A 16,217-nucleotide genomic window follows, 5' to 3' on the forward strand; every position below is an offset into this window, starting at 1 on the left:
AATAGCCCTAATTGAGTATCTACTATGTGAAGACTACTGTACAAAACAATTGTCCACAACGAGTTTTCCAGTCAGAAACGTGTTCTCCGGTTCCTGCTTCGGTTTTGCCAGGGCTGATCTGCGGCGTGAGGAGGGGGCTGGAGAGGGGGAGGGGGCAAACGAGGTGCGCAAAAGGCGACAAATAGGATTAGGTGACCTTGACGGACCTCTAAATACCCCATTGAGGGAAATAACAGTCAGAGATTTGCTCCTCGTTTCCTAGGCCTTGAGGTCATTTTTACAGTCGTGGATAGAGGAGCTGAATTTCTGTTCCCCTGCTGCTTCTGTTTTTATTTGGTGTAGTTGTCCCTGTCTTTTTTTTTAAGTGTTTTAGTGTTTTGTGTCACCTCTCTTTATATACCTGTTGCTAATTAATTCACTCATTCAGTAGTATTTATTGAACACTTACTACTACTTACTTATTTACTACTACAGAAAAGCAGCGTGGCTCAGTGGAAAGAGCCCGGGCTTGGGAGTCAGAGCTCATGGGTTCGAATCCCGACTCTGCCCCTTGTCAGCTGTGTGACTGTGGGCAAGTCACTTCACTTCTCTGTGCCTCGGTTCCCTCATCTGTAAAATGGGTATGAAGACTGTGAGCCTCATGTGGGACAACCTCATTCCCCTGTATCTACTCCGGCACTTAGAACAGTGCTCTGCACATAGTAAGCGATTAACAACTACCAAAATCATTACTATTATTATTATTATCATGTACAGAGCACTGCACTAAGCGCTTGGAATGGACAACTCGGCAACAGATAGAGACAATCCCTGCCCACTGATGGGCTCACAATTTAAACGGGGGAGACAGACAGCAAAGCAAAACAGAACATAACAAAAACAAGACAACGTCATCAAGATAAATAGAATCAAGGAGATATACAGCTCATGAACAAAATAAATAGGGTAATAAATAATATATACAAATGATAAATAATATATACAATAATACATACTAATTCCCTTTCTCCACCTTATATTCATCATCCAATCGTATTTATTAAGCGTTTACTGTGTGCAGAGCACTGTACTAAGCGCTTGTAATTTATATATTTAAATTACAAACGGTCAATAAATTCCTTCGATGATAATCATAATAATTGTGGTATTTGTTAAGTGCTTACTATGGGGCAGGGAGTGTACTAAGCGTTGGGGTGGATCCAAGTAAATCGGGTTGGACACAGTCCCTGTTCATGTGGGGTTCACAGTCTCAATCCTCATTTTACAGATGAAATGACTGAGGCCCACAGAAGGGAAGTGACATGCCCAAGGTCACACAGCAGACAAGTGGCGGAGGCAGGATTAGAACCCATGTCCTTCTGATTCCCAGGCCCAGGCTCTATCCACTACACCATGCTCCTCTCATGGATAGATGATGGATGAGCCCCTTGAAACCCAGGGATTCTGTTTAATTCCCATTTGTGCATTTTTTCTCAGTGCTTAGTACAGTGCTCTGCACCTATTACATATATATGTTATTCTATATTTTTTATTAATGATGTATATATATCTATAGTTCTATCTATATTGATATTGACGTCTGTCTCCCTCCTTCTAGACTATGAGCCCATTGTTGGACAGGGATTGTCTATCTGTTGCCAAATTGTACTTTCCGAGCGCTTAGTACAGTGCTCTGCACTCGGTAGGTGCTCTATAAATATGACTGAATGAATTAATTTAATAAATACTGTTATTAACACTACTTAGGTAGGAGACGACAACATGGTTTTGTTGGAAGAAGAAGGGATCAGAGGGAGAGAGATGAGGAAGTTGGAGAATCTTGAGTTGTTGCGGCTGGTGATGATGATACTAATAATCATATTATATGATAATAATAGTAATCATAATGTTGGTGTTTGTTAAGCGCTTACTATGTGCACAGCACTGTTCTAAGCACTGGGGTAGATATAGGGTAATTAGGTTGTCCCACGTGAGGCTCAGTCTTCATCCCCATTTTACAGATGAGGTAACTGAGACACAGAGAACTTGTGACTTGCCCACAGTCACACAGTTGACAAGTGGCAGAGCCAGAATTCGAACCCATGACCTCTGACTCCCAAGTCTGGGCTCTTTCCTCTGAGCCGGTATCTGATAAGCATTTGCTATTCCAAGCCCTGGGCTGGGCTCTGGCATAGATACAATGCAAATTAATTCAACCGTATTTATTGAGCGCTTACTCTGTGCAAAGCACTGTATTAAGCGCTTCACCAGATCAGACACAGCCTCTGTCCCACATGAGGCTCACAATCTAAGGTGGGGTGTGGCGGGAAAGGACAGGTTTCTAGTCCTCATTTTCCAGAGGAGGAAACTGAGCAGAGAAGCCAGATGACTTGCCCAGGGTCACGGAGCAGCCAAATGGTGGAGTCGGAATTAGAACCCAGGTCTCTTGTCCCCTAGTCCTTTTTTTAAGGCGTTTACAGTGTGTCAAGCACTTGACTAAGTGAGTTAGAGACAAGATCATCAGATCTGACACAGTGTCTGTCCCACATGGGGCTCACAATTTAAGGGGGGGTGGGCAGGGAAGAAAAAGAACAGGTATTTATTCCCTATTTTCTAGAGGAGGAATCTGAGGCAGAAAAGTCAAGTGATTTGCCCAGAGTGACAGAGCAGATAATAATAATAATAATGTTGGTATTGTTAAGCGCTTACTTTTTGCAGAGCACTGTTCTAAGCGCTGGGGTAGATACAGATAAATAAAGAGTTGGGATTAGAACACACTTTTCTGCTGTGGGGCTTTGGGCAAGTCACTTCACTTCTCTGGGCCTCATTGAGCTCTTCTGTAAAATGGGTATTAAGACTGTGAGGTTGATGCGGGACAGGGATTGTGTCCAATCCAATTTGCTTGTATCCACCCCAGCGCTTAGAACACTGCCTGGAATTTAGTAAGGATTTAACAAAAACAGCATGGCCTAATAGAAAGAGCCGGGCTTGGGAGTCAGAGGACGTGGGTTCTAATCCCAGCTCCACCACTTATCTACTGTGTGACCTTGGGTAAACCACTTTACTTCTCTGGGCCTCAGTTCCCTCATCTGTTAAATGGGGATTAAAACTGGGAGCCCCACGTGGGACAACTTGATTACCCTGTATCTACCCCAGTGCTTAGAACAGTGCTCGGCACACAGTAAGCGCTTAAGAAATACCATAATAATAATAATAATGTGGGACAGAGATTGGGTCCAGCCCCATTGAGCCTGGGCTTTGGAGGCAGAGGCCATGGGTTCGACTCCCAGCTCTGCCACTTGTCAACTGTGTGACTGTGGGCAAGTCACTTCACTTGTCTGTGCCTCAGTGACCTCATCTGTAAAATGGGGATTAAAACTGTGAGCCTCACGTGGGACAACCTGATTACCCTGTATCTACCCCAGCTCTTAGAACAGAGCTCTGCACATAGTAAGCGCTTAATAAATACCAACATTATTATTTGCTTGCACCCACCCCAGCGCTGTGCACACCGCCTGGCGCATAGTGAGCGTTTAACAAATACCACAATTATCAAGGGCTTAGTATAGTAAGCGCTTCATAAATGCGATTGAATGAACTCTAAATAAATGCTGGAATTATTACCGTGGCGTGGGACGCGGGGGGATGTCCACAGAGACCATTTCCCCTCCACCCATGGTCGCCTCCCCCCAACAGGGGGTCGTCACTGGCTTGTTAACACTTTGTGAGCCTGGAAAGCAGGAGGAGGGGCCAGGCAGGTCAACCCGGGCGAGGAGAGGATATAAAGAGGAGCCCGGGGGGGATCCGACTCCAGGACCAGCGCTTTGGGGAAGATGCAGCACCCAGAGACGGCACAGGTGAGCTCGAAGGGAACAGGATGCCACGGGGGTGGGTTTCTTGGGGGTTTTGGGGGATTTGTTAAAAGTTTATTGGGTGCCAGGCCCTGTACTGAGAGCTGGGGTACATGTAAGATCATGTGTCCTAATGCTTCAATGCTGTGTGACCCTGGGCAAGTGACTTCTCTGGGCCTCATTTGTAAAATGAGGGATGCAACTGGGCCCAGGGACTCTGTCCAACCCAGTTTGCTTGTACCTACCCCAGCGCCTGGGACACGGTAACAAATACCACCCAGTTATTATTTAAGCCTCAGTTACCTCATCTGTAAAATGGGGATGGCAACGACTTCTCTGGGCCTCATTTGTAAAATGGGGGATGCAACTGGGCCCAGGGACTCTGTGCAACCCAGTTTGCTTGTATCTACCCCAGCGCCTGGGACACGGTAACAAGTACCACCCAGTTATTATTTAGGCCTCAGTTACCTCATCTGTAAAATGGGGATGGCAACGACTTCTCTGGGCCTCATTTGTAAAATGGGGGATGCAACTGGGCCCAGGGACTCTGTGCAACCCAGTTTGCTTGTATCTACCCCAGCGCCTGGGACACGGTAACAAGTACCACCCAGTTATTATTTAGGCCTCAGTTACCTCATCTGTAAAATGGGGATGGCAACGACTTCTCTGGGCCTCATTTGTAAAATGGGAGATGCAACTGGGCCCAGGGACTCTGTGCAACCCAGTTTGCTTGTATCTACCCCAGCTCCCGGGACACGGTAACAAATACCACCCAGTTATTCTTTAGGCCTCAGTTACCTTCTGTGACATGGGGATGGCAACTGGGAGCCCCACGTGGGACTGTGCAACTCGATTTTCTTATATCCGCCCGCGTTCCCCACCTGGGTAATAATTACAGCATTTATTTACTTAATACAGTCGTATCTTTTAAGCATTTACTGTGTGCTAAGCACAGTGCCTGACACAAAGTAGCACAATTATTATTACTATTATATGGCAAGGAAGCCCCAGACAGATGTGAAAGTCAAAGCGTCTACTATGTGCCAGACCCTGCGGTAAGCGCTGGGGCAGACCCGAGCTCGGGATACAGGCCATTTCCCACATGGAGCTCAGTCTTCGCCTCCATTTTACAGACGAGGTAACGGAGGTACAAAGAAGGGAAGGGACTGGGCCAAGGTCACACGGCAGGGTCGGGATTAGAAACCAGAGCCTCCTGACTCCCAGGCTCCAGTAGGCCATGCTGTTTCTCTTTGCAGCGCGGCTCAGTGGAAAGAGCCGGGGTTTGGGAGTCAGAGGTCATGGGTTCGAATCCCAGCCCTGCCGTTTTCCAGCTGTGTGACTGCACTTCTCTGGGCCTCAGTTCCCTTATCTGTAAAATGGGGATGAAGACTGTGGAACCCCACGTGGGACAACCTGATCACCTTTTATGCCCCCAGCGCTTAGAACAGTGCTTTGCGCGTAGTGAGAGCTTAACAAATACCACCATTTTTTTGGTGCCAGGCACTGTACTAAGCGCTGGGGTAGATGCAAGATCACCAGGTTGGACACAGTCCTTGTCCCATGTGGAGTTTACAGTCCTAACTCCCATTTTACGGTTGAGGTAACTGAATCACGGAGAGTTGTCCAAAATAACAGCAGATCCGGCATGAAAATCCACGTCTTCTGCCTCCCAGGTTCACGCTCTATTATTTGTTATTTATTGCGGTATTTGTTAAGCGCTTACTATGTGCCAAACACTGTTCTAAACGCTGAGGTAGACAGAAGATAATCAGGTTGGCCCACATGGGGCTCACAGTCATAATCCCCAATTTTACAGATGAGGTCATTGAGTCCCAGAGAAGTTAAGTGACTTGCCCAAGGTCACACAGCAGACAGTCGCGGATCCGGAATTAGAATCCACGACCTCTGACTCCCAAACCCGTGCTCTAGCCACTAGGCCATGCTGCTTCTCTTTATCTTCTATTTATTGCGGAGTGTTCCGGCGTCTCCAAGGACCATGCTACGAATAACCTGCGAAGAGGACGGATTCCCCCCGACGGTGAAGAGTTCCCCTAAACCACGCAATCACCCCCCCCCCCAACCTCCACCGCCCATAATCAGAAGGTCATGGGTTCTAATCCTGCCTCCGCCACCGGTCTGCTGTGGACCTTGGGTAAGTGACTTCACTTTTGTCCCTCAGTTTCCTAATCTTTAAAATGGGGATTGAAATTGAGCCCCACGTGGGACAGGGACTGTGCCTAGTCCTATTTGCTTGTATCCACCCCAGCATTTAATACAGTGTGTGGCACATAGTAAGGGCTTAACAAATAAGCCACGGTCGTTATTAATCCGTCCCAAGCATGTTAACGAGGTGCTAAAAAGCTCCCTCCCACTCATCCACACCCTCCTAGCTTTCCCTCTCAGAAATAATCATGATAATTGGGGGCTTTGTTAAGGGTTTACTAAGGGCCAAGCACTCTGTTTAGCGCTTGGGTGGCTATTAATTTCCATCCCATTACATACTTGGGGTAAGTCACTTCTCAGTGCCTCAGTTACCTCATCTGGAAAATGGGAATAAAGACTGGGCCCTCTGGGACATGGACTGTGTCCAACCTGATTATCATGTACTTATCCCAAAACTTACTAAGTAGGAAGCACTTAGGAAATACAAAAAAATACCCCAAAACCAAACCTTTCCTGGTGGCCATGCGGGGCAGTTTCTTCCCATTGCCTAAGCAACTGGGCAGAAAAGGGATCCTATTTTTGAGGGGTGGGTGTGCAGGGGTGAGAGGGGCAGGACTACAGCTTCCGCTTATTCAAGCTAAGACGATAATAATTACAACAATAATTGTGGTATTTGTTAATGCCAGGCATTGCTGGGGTGGATCGAGTTAGAGCAAATCGAGTTAGAAACAGTCTGTCCCACGTGAGGCTCAGTTCCAATCGCCATTTTGCAGATGAGGGAACTGAGGCACAGAAATATTGCTCAAGGTCACACAGCAGTCCTGCCTCACAGGCCTCTGCTCTATCCGCTTGGCCACGCTGCTTCTCAGATCTGAATTTTCAGTGTCTGAGATCCAAGTTATGCACTTGGGCATAGTAAGCACTCAGTAAATACTATTATTTTCATGTGGACTGTAAATTCGTAGGACAGGGAATGTGTTTAACAAATACTGTATTGTACTCCCCCATGCGCTTTTTAATGGCATCATTTAAGCGCTCCAACCTCTCTGAACATTGGATGGGTTTGGTTGGGAAAAATCCCAGTCACTCATGATCATCTGGTCATTTTCATTCGTTCGTTCAATCGTACTTATTGAGCGCTTACTCTGCACGAAGCACAGTACAAGAGCTTGGGAGAGTACAATATAACATACACATTCCTTGCACACAACCAGCTCAATCTAGAGGAGATGGATAATATAATATAAATTTACAGGCATAAGTGCTTTGGGGCTGTTGACGAAATGAGCATCCTTCACAAGAATTCAGGGATTTCAGCAATCCTGGGCTTTCCTGCCAGGAGAGAAGCATCATTCCCCATCTTTGTCAATTCGATCAGCCTGCACTCTCTGGTTGTGTCAGAAGGAAAGTGCTTCCTGTTCGGATAAACAGGCTGGGGTGCGGCAACCAGGACCATCAATCCCGTCCCCAAGGATTTCAAGGAATCCAGCGTATTCACTTTTTGCTCAACTCTGCCTATCCAATCTGGGAGCACTCTCCAGTGACTTGAAGAAAGGAAAGTGCCACCTGACTGGATGAGTTTGGTTGGGATGATATGCCGGAGGTGGGTAGGCTTTAGGGATTAGGCAGGACCTTCAGAATTGTTTGGGTTGACTATTCTGGTCATTGTTATCCAGCATGGTCCAAGATGTGGGAGGGTGTCGGGATAAATAAGCAAAGGAGATTGCCAGCAGGGGGGATGAATTTTGCTTGGATTACTTGTCCATCCAGACTGTAAACTAAGCTCTTTGTGGGCTGGGAATGTGTCTACCACGTGTCTAATTGAACTCTTACTTGCAGAGCCCTGTACTAAGTGCTTGGGAGAGAATTGGCAGACACGTTTCCTTCCTAAGAGTTTAGTACAGTGGTATGATAACAGTAAGTGCCAATAAATACCATTGATCCAGATTGCACTCAGACATGCACTAAGGATTGTTGTGTTAGGATTTATCATCCTCCCTCCCACAGGAATTTCAGGTGGTTGGATTTTTCCTGCCGGGAGGGAAGGTTGATGCTCACTTCACTGCTCAACCTTGCCTATCCGATCGGCTTGCACTGTCTGGTTATATTAAAGGGAAAGTGCTTCCCGTTCGGATGAGTTAGGTTTGAGGTGTGACACCAGGACAGAGAAATGGGAATAGTTTCCAGAGTTGAGGGATTTAGTTAGCCTGATTTACAGCCTTTCTAAAATTTGGAATTTGGACTCTGCTTGATTCAAACTTCAAATAATTTCAATAATTTGCTCAACCCACCAATCAATCAATCAGTGGTATTTATTATTACTGTGTTAATTGCTTAACTCCGTGCTGTGGGGCTGAAGGAGGGGTGAAGAGGGTGAGCAAATCTAAGTGAAAGAGATGGAGAAGTGAGTGGTGGAGAAGAGGAAATAAGGACTTAGAACAGGAAAGATCACTTGGAAGATGTGCTGTCACATCTTTGAAGGTGGGGAGAAGAATTGTTGGGTCAGAAGAGGGAGGGTGTTCCAGGCCAGTGGCAGGATGCAGGAGAGAGGTCAGCAGTGAGATAAATTAGATTTTGTGGTACAGTGACATTAGAGGAGAGAAGTGTGCAGGCTAGGTTGTAATAGGAGAACAATGAGGTAAGGTAGGAAAGGGCAAGATGCACCTAAGAAACATTAGGGAAAATGGATTTGGTTGGGTCTCCTACCTAAATGCAGGGGTTTGGGTGGTCAAATGATAATTTCGCTCTACTCAACCGTGATATCTGACCCTGTTGCACTCTTGAGTATATAAAGCAGAAAGCGCCATTGGATTGGATAGATGTGTTTGGGAAGACCTGTGCATTCACACCCCAACTGGCCTGAAGACACTGGACACAAGAAGGATCATGCTTGGTTCGTATAGAGGTTTGGTAGAGTCACCCACAGGAATTTCTGTTGGCTGAGGCTCATTTTGTTGCTCGACTCTGCCTATCCAACCGGGCTGCACTCTCTGGCTGTGAAGTACTTCCCATTTGGATGAGTTCGGTTGGGATGTGATGAACCAGGATGGGCTAAACCCCTGTCATCCCTTCGGAATTTGAACATCATTCCTGAATCTACTCTTTAGTCAACCCAGCCAATCCAACCTGGGAGTGCTCTCCGTTGATGCGCAAGGGAAAGTGCCTTCAGATTGGACGGGTCTGGTTGGGATGTGACGTCCAAGGTAGAAGGGATTAGGATTCTCAGGATAGTTAGAATCGGGAAGGAGCGTGGCCTAGAGGAGTCAGAAGGACCTGGGTTCTGATCCAGCCTCTGCTGCTTGTCAGCTGTGTGACTTTGGGCAAGTCTGCTTTAGTTCCCTCATCCATAAAATGGATCGTAAGCCCCTTGTGGGGCAGGGACTGTGTCCAACCTGATAATCTTGTATCTAGCGCTTAACAAATATTAAAAATGTGTTCCAGGAAATTGAATTGCACTTGGTTCATACAAGTTACTGTCCCTCACACTATCATTTCGGTAACCTGCCAGGAGAGAACAATGCACACTAACAACTCCAAAGTTCCTGTCTCTGTCCCCTTTTTTATGGTCTTTGTAAGTGCTTACTTATGTGCCAGGTACTAACTGTTGGGGAGGTACAAACTAATCAGGTTGGACACAGTCCCTATTCCACTTGGGGCTTAACCATTTACAGAGGGGGTCACTGAGGCACAGAAAAGACCCTTGCCCAGGGTCACACTGTAGACAAGTTGACCCACAAATTTCAATGACACTAGTGGGCTATGCTCAAGGCCAACTCTGTCTATCCGGCTCTGGACACTGTCTAGCCATTCACATCCGTCAATCAAGTAATTGTATTTATTGAGAGCTTACTTTGTGCAGAGCACTGTACTAAGGGCTTGTGTCTCCCTTTCTAGACTGTAAACTATAGATTGTTATATTGTCCTCCCAAGCACTCAGGCTTTGCACACAGTAAGCGCTCAATAAATACGAATGAATTAATGAACAGTAAACGGACACATTCCCTGCCCACAATGGGGTTAGCTAGACAATTAATATAAATGAATTACAGATGTACAAAAGTGCTGTGCGGCTGGGAGGAAGGGATAGAGGGAACAAGTCAGGGGAATGCAGAAGGAATGGGAGAAGTGTAGCCTGAAGTCTTAGAACAATGCCTGGCACAGAGTAAGCACCTGAATAATAATGGTAAGTAAATTAATAATGCTTAAAATAAGTATTATTACTTATACTGCTAGTGATTATTCAACTCTGCCTATCTGGCCTGGTTGCACTCTCTGAGGATATAAAAATCAGAAATTGCTACCAGGTTGGATGTGCTTGGTTGGGTCTTGGCTTCTAAAATGCAGGACTTTTGGGTAGGCCCTTGGTCAGATGAACTGAACTCGTTCTTCGCCCAGCTATGTCTGTCTGACCCAGCTGTACTCTCTGGACATAAAAAGCAGAAAGTGCGACTGGATCGGATCGGTATGGTTGGGATGATCACGGCATGGAAGCAGTTTGGTCTAGTGGAAAGAGCAAGGGCCTGGTTGGGTTGGGTTCTAATCCCAGTTTTTCCACTTATCTGCTGAGTGATTTAGGGAGAGTCATTCCACTGTGCTATGAAATTGGGTAGTGATTCTGATTATTCACTCCCTTCAACAGACATTTCAGTAACCCTTCTGTGGTTTCCTGCTGGTGCTTTTCATTGCTCAACCCTGTCTATCTGGCCTGGGAGCACTCTTGATTTAAAAAAAAAAAGTGCAACCAGATTGGATGAAGTTGGTTGGGACTTTGCTTCCAAGATGGGAATCCTTTAGCCACTTTCCAGAACTCCCAAGACTCTCCAACCTGGTGCTGGAAAAGGGGGGCACGTTTTTGGATAGGTTGGCTTTGGTTGGGTCGTCATTTCCAAAATGCAGCCATTTTACTTCACACTGTCTATTCAACCCAGCTGTACTCTTTGCACATCATTCAATCATTTATTGATTCATCCCTCATCTAATCGACTGATCTCCCTAGTAAGCTCTTTGTGGGCATCTACCAACTCTGAGCTCAGAGCAGTCCTTTGCACACAGTGCTCAATAAATACCATTGATGTAAAAGAGTGTTGGATTGGGGGAGTGTGACAACTAGGAATGGCTACCTCTGTCATTCCCAAATTTGAGCAATGCTGATATATTTTAAGCCAGCTCACCCACACTCTCTGCCAGAGCGATCTGGCGAAACCACTGTCTCCTGAACCAGGAAGGGCAGGCCAGGTTTGTGGTTCAGTCACACTCCAGAAGTATCATAATTAATTGAATGATCATAATGTAATGATGTAATTAATGTAATTAATGATCATAAATGTATTTCTTAAGTAATTGCTATATTCAACCACTGTTCGAAGAATTGATAGTAGATACAAGCTAATCAGGTTGGACACAGTTCTTGTCCCACATGGGGCTCACAGTTTTAATTCCCACTTTACAGATGAGGTAAAATGAGGCCCAGAGAAATGAAGTGACCTGCAGTAGACAGTAGAACTCATGACCTTCTGTCTCTCAGGCCCGTGCTCTTATCCACTAGGCCATGCTGCTTTCTGGTCATACGGTAGGGAAATTGGAATGGGCTTGGTCTAGTCACATCACCGTCCCACCCAAGGAAATAACTCTGCCAGAAGAGAAGGCTCGCTCATTGCTTAATCCAGCCTATCCGGCCTGGGAGCACTCTCTAGTGATATACATGGGGAAATTGCCACCAGGTCAGATGGGTTTGGTTGGCTCACTGCTTCAGTGCATCAGATTGATCTCTTAACCTTGGTGAACCAGCTCCCCTCTCCCACCCTGCCTACCTAACCCGGCTGCACTCCCTGGATGTAGAAAGCAGAAAGTGCGACCGGATTGGGTGAGTTCGGGTGGGGAATCATCTCCAGTCATTCACCACGCTCTCATGGAGTACATATAGTTCTTGGTTAGATTCTAGTCACCGTCACCCAAAGGAATTTCATGGGCTTTCTTGATGTGAGAAAAGGCACCCCCTTCCACCCCCCTCCACCGCCGTCCCCACTGCTCAACCTTGCTTATCCAACTGGGTTGCGCTATCTGTTTGCTTAAAAGGGAAAGTGCTTCCCATTTGGATGAGTTAGCTTGGGGTGTGGCAACCAGGGATGATGGGATGCAGAGTGGGGGAATGGCTACCTGAATGTCTAAACCTTCACCAATATCCACGACCCCAGCTTAGTCCCTCTAGATTGTATGCTCCTTGTGTTGTATGGAATTCGCTCAAGCCGTGGATTGAGAATTTAGAAGAGGAAGTTGGGTTGGGTGAGCCGTGATGTTGGGTCACGGGGTCTTTTGGTCTGTCCAGGGTCGACCAGTCTCCTTGGGCCCTGCTCAGAATTATGTGCATGGCGGTTCCACTGCATCAGTGGAGCCAGCTCGGTGCATATCTTATGTCAAGATACATTTATACCCTTCATGTCAGCTTTCTAATTGTTTCTAATTGTTATTGTTTTGAGACCTCATAAGTGTTTTTAGGTTTGTCTCAAGCTCCTTGTGGACAGGGGAGATCCAGCTTCATTATTCTGAACTTCATAAGTGCAGATCACTTCACTGCCCTAAGTGGGTGCTCAATAAATTGTATTGCTACTTCTATGTGTCTTTGTGAATGACCAGATGTGAGTCGCTCTGCCCTACTTCAAAACCCTACTTAGAGCTCACCTCCTCCAAGAGGCCTTCCCAGACTGAGCTCCCCCTTTTCCCTCTGCTCCCCCTCCACCCCCTCCCTCCTCTCAGCTAAGCCCTCTTCACCCCTTTCTCAATACTCAATAATACTCAATAGTATTCACAACCCCAAATTGTCTTCAATAAATACTCAATATGTGCAGAGCACTGTACTAAGCGCTTGGAATGTACAAATCGGCAACAGATGGTCCCTGCCCATTTACAGTCTAATCGGGGGAGACAGACAAAAACAATAGCAATAAATAAAATCAAGATGATCTCATTAACAAAATAATAAAGATATATGCAGTTGAGCACAGTGCTGAGGGGAGGAAGAGGGGGTAGAGGGGGAGCAATTTGCTGTGTGTCCTTGGGCAAGTGGTTTCACTTTAGACCTCAGTTACCTCACCTGTAAAAGGATTAAGACTGAACCCCATGAGGGACATAAATTGTGTCCAACCTGATTAGCTTGTATCTACCCCATGTTTCTGGCATACAGTAAGCGCTTTACAGATGCCATTAAAAAAAAATTCCTGTGAGGTGAGGAAGGCGCATTTTGACCCCATTTTACAGATGAGGTAACTGAGGCCTAGAGAGGTTAAGTGAACTGCCAAGGGTCATTCAGAATGTCAGTGGCAGAGCTGGAACTAGCACACCCTTGCTGTTTCCACTTCACTCCACTTCCTTCTGTTACCTACTGCTTCCCCTCTAGCTCCCTTTTGTTGATTCTCTGGCCTTACCTCTCATGAGAGGGGGAGGGAGAGGGACTGGAGAGAGGGTTGAGCCCCTCATGTTTGTGAGAATGTGAGGGGGTCCAGGGCAGAGGTGGACAAGAAAGGAGAGGAGAGGAGGTTCAGCCCCTGAGAGACCTCCATCTGTGAAAATGAGGGAGTCCAAGGCAGAGTCAGAAGAGGGAGAAAGTCTGAGGGAGGGTTCAATCCCTGAGAGCCCCATCTTTGTGAGAATAAGGGGGGCCCTGGGATAGATGCAGATGACAGAAAAGATGGGGAGAGAAGGTTCAGCTCCTGAGAGACCTTCATCTGTATAAGAATGAGGAGGCCCAGGGCAGAGGCAGGGGAGGGAGACGACCTGGAGAGAAAGTTCACCCCATGAGAGACTTGATCTGTGAGAATGAGGGGCCGGGGCAGAGGCGGTGGAGGTAGAAGGCTGAAGGATCCTTGGGGTGCATGGTGGTGTTTGTCTTAAAGGCAGTCCTCCCTCAGCGCCTGGGTCAGAGGAGCTCGATAACCATTGGTCACTGATGATGGTTGGCTATTTTTACCCTCCGAGGCCGGAGATGTGGACCCAAGCGGATGGAGTTGCCTAACGGGCCGGTTCCTGATCACCTCCGAGTCATCGGTGGGGGGAGGGTGGGGGGAGGCCGAGGGAGGCAGTTATCCTGGGCACAGCAGGGACGGGATGGCCACTCAACCCTTGCCCACCACCCCTGTTCCTCCACCCACCCCGCTTAGGATGGCTTTGGGAGAGTGGGGCTGGGTCGGATGGGCCACCACCTCCAGCCCCCTGGATTTGGGGGAGCCCCCAAACCTAACTCCCCCGGCCATCAGTAGTCCAGGGTTTGTATTGTACTCTCCTAAGCACTTGGTGCAGTGTTCTGCACACGGTAAGCTCTCAATAAATAAATCAGAGAAGCAGCGTGGCGCAGTGGAAAGTGCATGGGCTTTGGAGTCAGGGCTCATGAGTTCGAATCCCAGCTCTGCCACTTGTCAGCTGTGTGACTGTGGGCGAGTCACTTAACTTCTCTGTGCCTCAGTTCCCTCATCTGTAAAAGGGGGATGAAGACTGTGAGCCCCACGTGGGACAACCTGATTCCCCTGTGTTTACCCCAGCGCTTAGAACAGTGCTCTGCACATAGTAAGCGCTTAACAAATACCAACATTATTATTATTAAATATGAATGAATAACGGAAAGCACATGGGCCTAAATTCCTTGTGGGTCAGAAATGCGATAGCCAAGTGACAACCCCAAATTGTCTTCAAGTGGGACAAGCCCAAGTGCCTGCAGAGAGCAGCATCTGGGATGTGAGCAGCCTGCCGCCATTTTTTTTTAATGGTATTTGTTAAATGCTTACCTTATATCATGTGCCATTCCAAGAGTAGGGGTAGGTACAAGGTAGTCAGGTTGGACTCACTGTAAGTAGGAGGGAGAACAGGAATTGTACAGTGAGGAAATTGAGGACCAGGGAAGTGAAATGACTGGCCCAAGGTCACCCAACAGTCCAGCGGCAGAGCTGGGATTAATCTATGAGGGGAATTCACTGAGCACTTATTGTATACTTAGCTCAGGAGGGAACAATATAGCCGAAGTGGCGGACATGATTCCTGCGAATAGCACCTGTATAATAATAATAATGTTGGTATTTGTTAAGCGCTTACTATGTGCAGAGCACTGTTCTAAGTGCTGGGGTTGATACAGGGTAATGAGGTCGTCCCACGTGAGGCTCACAGTTAATCCCCATGTTACAGATGAGGTAACAGGCACAGAGAAGTTAAGTGACTTGCCCACAGTCACATAGCTAAGTATATAGTTGTATGTGTGGCTGGAGGGGAAGGGGGGCGATTCCTACCTTCAAGAAGATTATAGTCTAACGTCCCACCTGTTACCCCTCCACTTGGAAAGAGCACAGGCCTGGGAGTCACAAGGTCAGGGGTCCTAATCCCTGCTCTATCACTTGTCTGCTGTGTGTCTGTGGGCAAGTCACTTCACTTCTCTGTGCCTCACTTACCTCATCTGAAAAATGGTAATTGAGACTGTGAGGGACAGGGACTGTTTCTAGCTCGATTCGCTTGTTATCCACCCCGGCGCTTAGTATGGTGCCTGGCACATAGTAAGCACTTAACAAATACCATTATTATTATTGCCTCCTCTCCCTGCCTCTTTCTCCTCAGCCTGCATGTGTTCAAACAGTTGGGAGGGAGAGCCAGCACCGAGTGAGAAACCAACCGAGCTGGAAGATGGGCGTGAAGAGGGAGGAAAGGGTTGTGAAACCCGGGCTTCATCATTCCCCTTTTGAGGTCCCACCCAGCTGGAGGGTCCTGAGGCCCTTTCTGTCGACGCTAACCTCTGCTCCCTCAGACTGTGCCCTCCCTCCAGGCTTGGGGGAGTCTGAACAAGAATGGGGGTCATCCCGATGGGGGTTTACCTCAGCATTGAGAAAAGAGAGGCAGTATGGCCTAGTGGAAAGAGCATGGGCCTGGGAGTTCCGAAGGCTGTGGGTTCTAATCCTGTCAAGTCTGTGGGCAGGGAATGTATCTGTTTTTTGTTATATTGTTTAATACAGTGCTCTTCACCCAGGAAGTGCTCAATAAATAGGATTGAATGAATGAATGGCTCCGCCACTTGTCTGTATGACCTTGGGCAAGTCACTTCACTTGTCTGTGCCTCAGCTACCTCATCGGGGAATTACGACTAGGAGAGCCATATGGGCCATGGACTGTGCTTAACCTGACTACCTTGTATCTACCCCAGAATTTAGGACAGTGCTTGATACATGCTAAGTGCTTAACAAATACCTTAAAAAA

The 16,217-nt window shown here is 47.1% G+C and overlaps 8 non-coding genes across 8 annotated transcripts; all 8 read left to right on the plus strand.

Annotated features, from left to right (window-relative positions):
- Positions 1–7,339: 7,339 nt before the first annotated feature.
- On the plus strand, positions 7,340–7,437 carry MIR1420A (microRNA mir-1420a). The gene has a single exon (NR_034694.1). It is a non-coding gene; the product is annotated as a microRNA mir-1420a (primary transcript).
- Positions 7,438–7,481: 44 nt separating this feature from the next.
- On the plus strand, positions 7,482–7,591 carry MIR1420B (microRNA mir-1420b). Its single transcript, NR_034695.1, has one exon. It is a non-coding gene; the product is annotated as a microRNA mir-1420b (primary transcript).
- Positions 7,592–8,044: 453 nt separating this feature from the next.
- On the plus strand, positions 8,045–8,150 carry MIR1420C (microRNA mir-1420c). Its single transcript, NR_034696.1, has one exon. It is a non-coding gene; the product is annotated as a microRNA mir-1420c (primary transcript).
- Positions 8,151–10,214: 2,064 nt separating this feature from the next.
- On the plus strand, positions 10,215–10,330 carry MIR1420D (microRNA mir-1420d). Its single transcript, NR_034697.1, has one exon. It is a non-coding gene; the product is annotated as a microRNA mir-1420d (primary transcript).
- Positions 10,331–10,367: 37 nt separating this feature from the next.
- On the plus strand, positions 10,368–10,481 carry MIR1420E (microRNA mir-1420e). Its single transcript, NR_034698.1, has one exon. It is a non-coding gene; the product is annotated as a microRNA mir-1420e (primary transcript).
- A 226-nt stretch (positions 10,482–10,707) lies between these two features.
- On the plus strand, positions 10,708–10,835 carry MIR1347 (microRNA mir-1347). The gene has a single exon (NR_034699.1). It is a non-coding gene; the product is annotated as a microRNA mir-1347 (primary transcript).
- An 811-nt stretch (positions 10,836–11,646) lies between these two features.
- On the plus strand, positions 11,647–11,741 carry MIR1420G (microRNA mir-1420g). Its single transcript, NR_034943.1, has one exon. It is a non-coding gene; the product is annotated as a microRNA mir-1420g (primary transcript).
- Positions 11,742–11,770: 29 nt separating this feature from the next.
- On the plus strand, positions 11,771–11,879 carry MIR1420F (microRNA mir-1420f). The gene is given in 1 exon segment (NR_034709.1): positions 11,771–11,879. It is a non-coding gene; the product is annotated as a microRNA mir-1420f (primary transcript).
- The last annotated feature ends 4,338 nt before the right edge of the window (positions 11,880–16,217 follow it).

The sequence above is a fragment of the Ornithorhynchus anatinus genome, chromosome 10 (assembly GCF_004115215.2).
Source record: "Ornithorhynchus anatinus isolate Pmale09 chromosome 10, mOrnAna1.pri.v4, whole genome shotgun sequence".
NCBI classification, from domain to species: Eukaryota; Metazoa; Chordata; class Mammalia; order Monotremata; family Ornithorhynchidae; genus Ornithorhynchus; species Ornithorhynchus anatinus.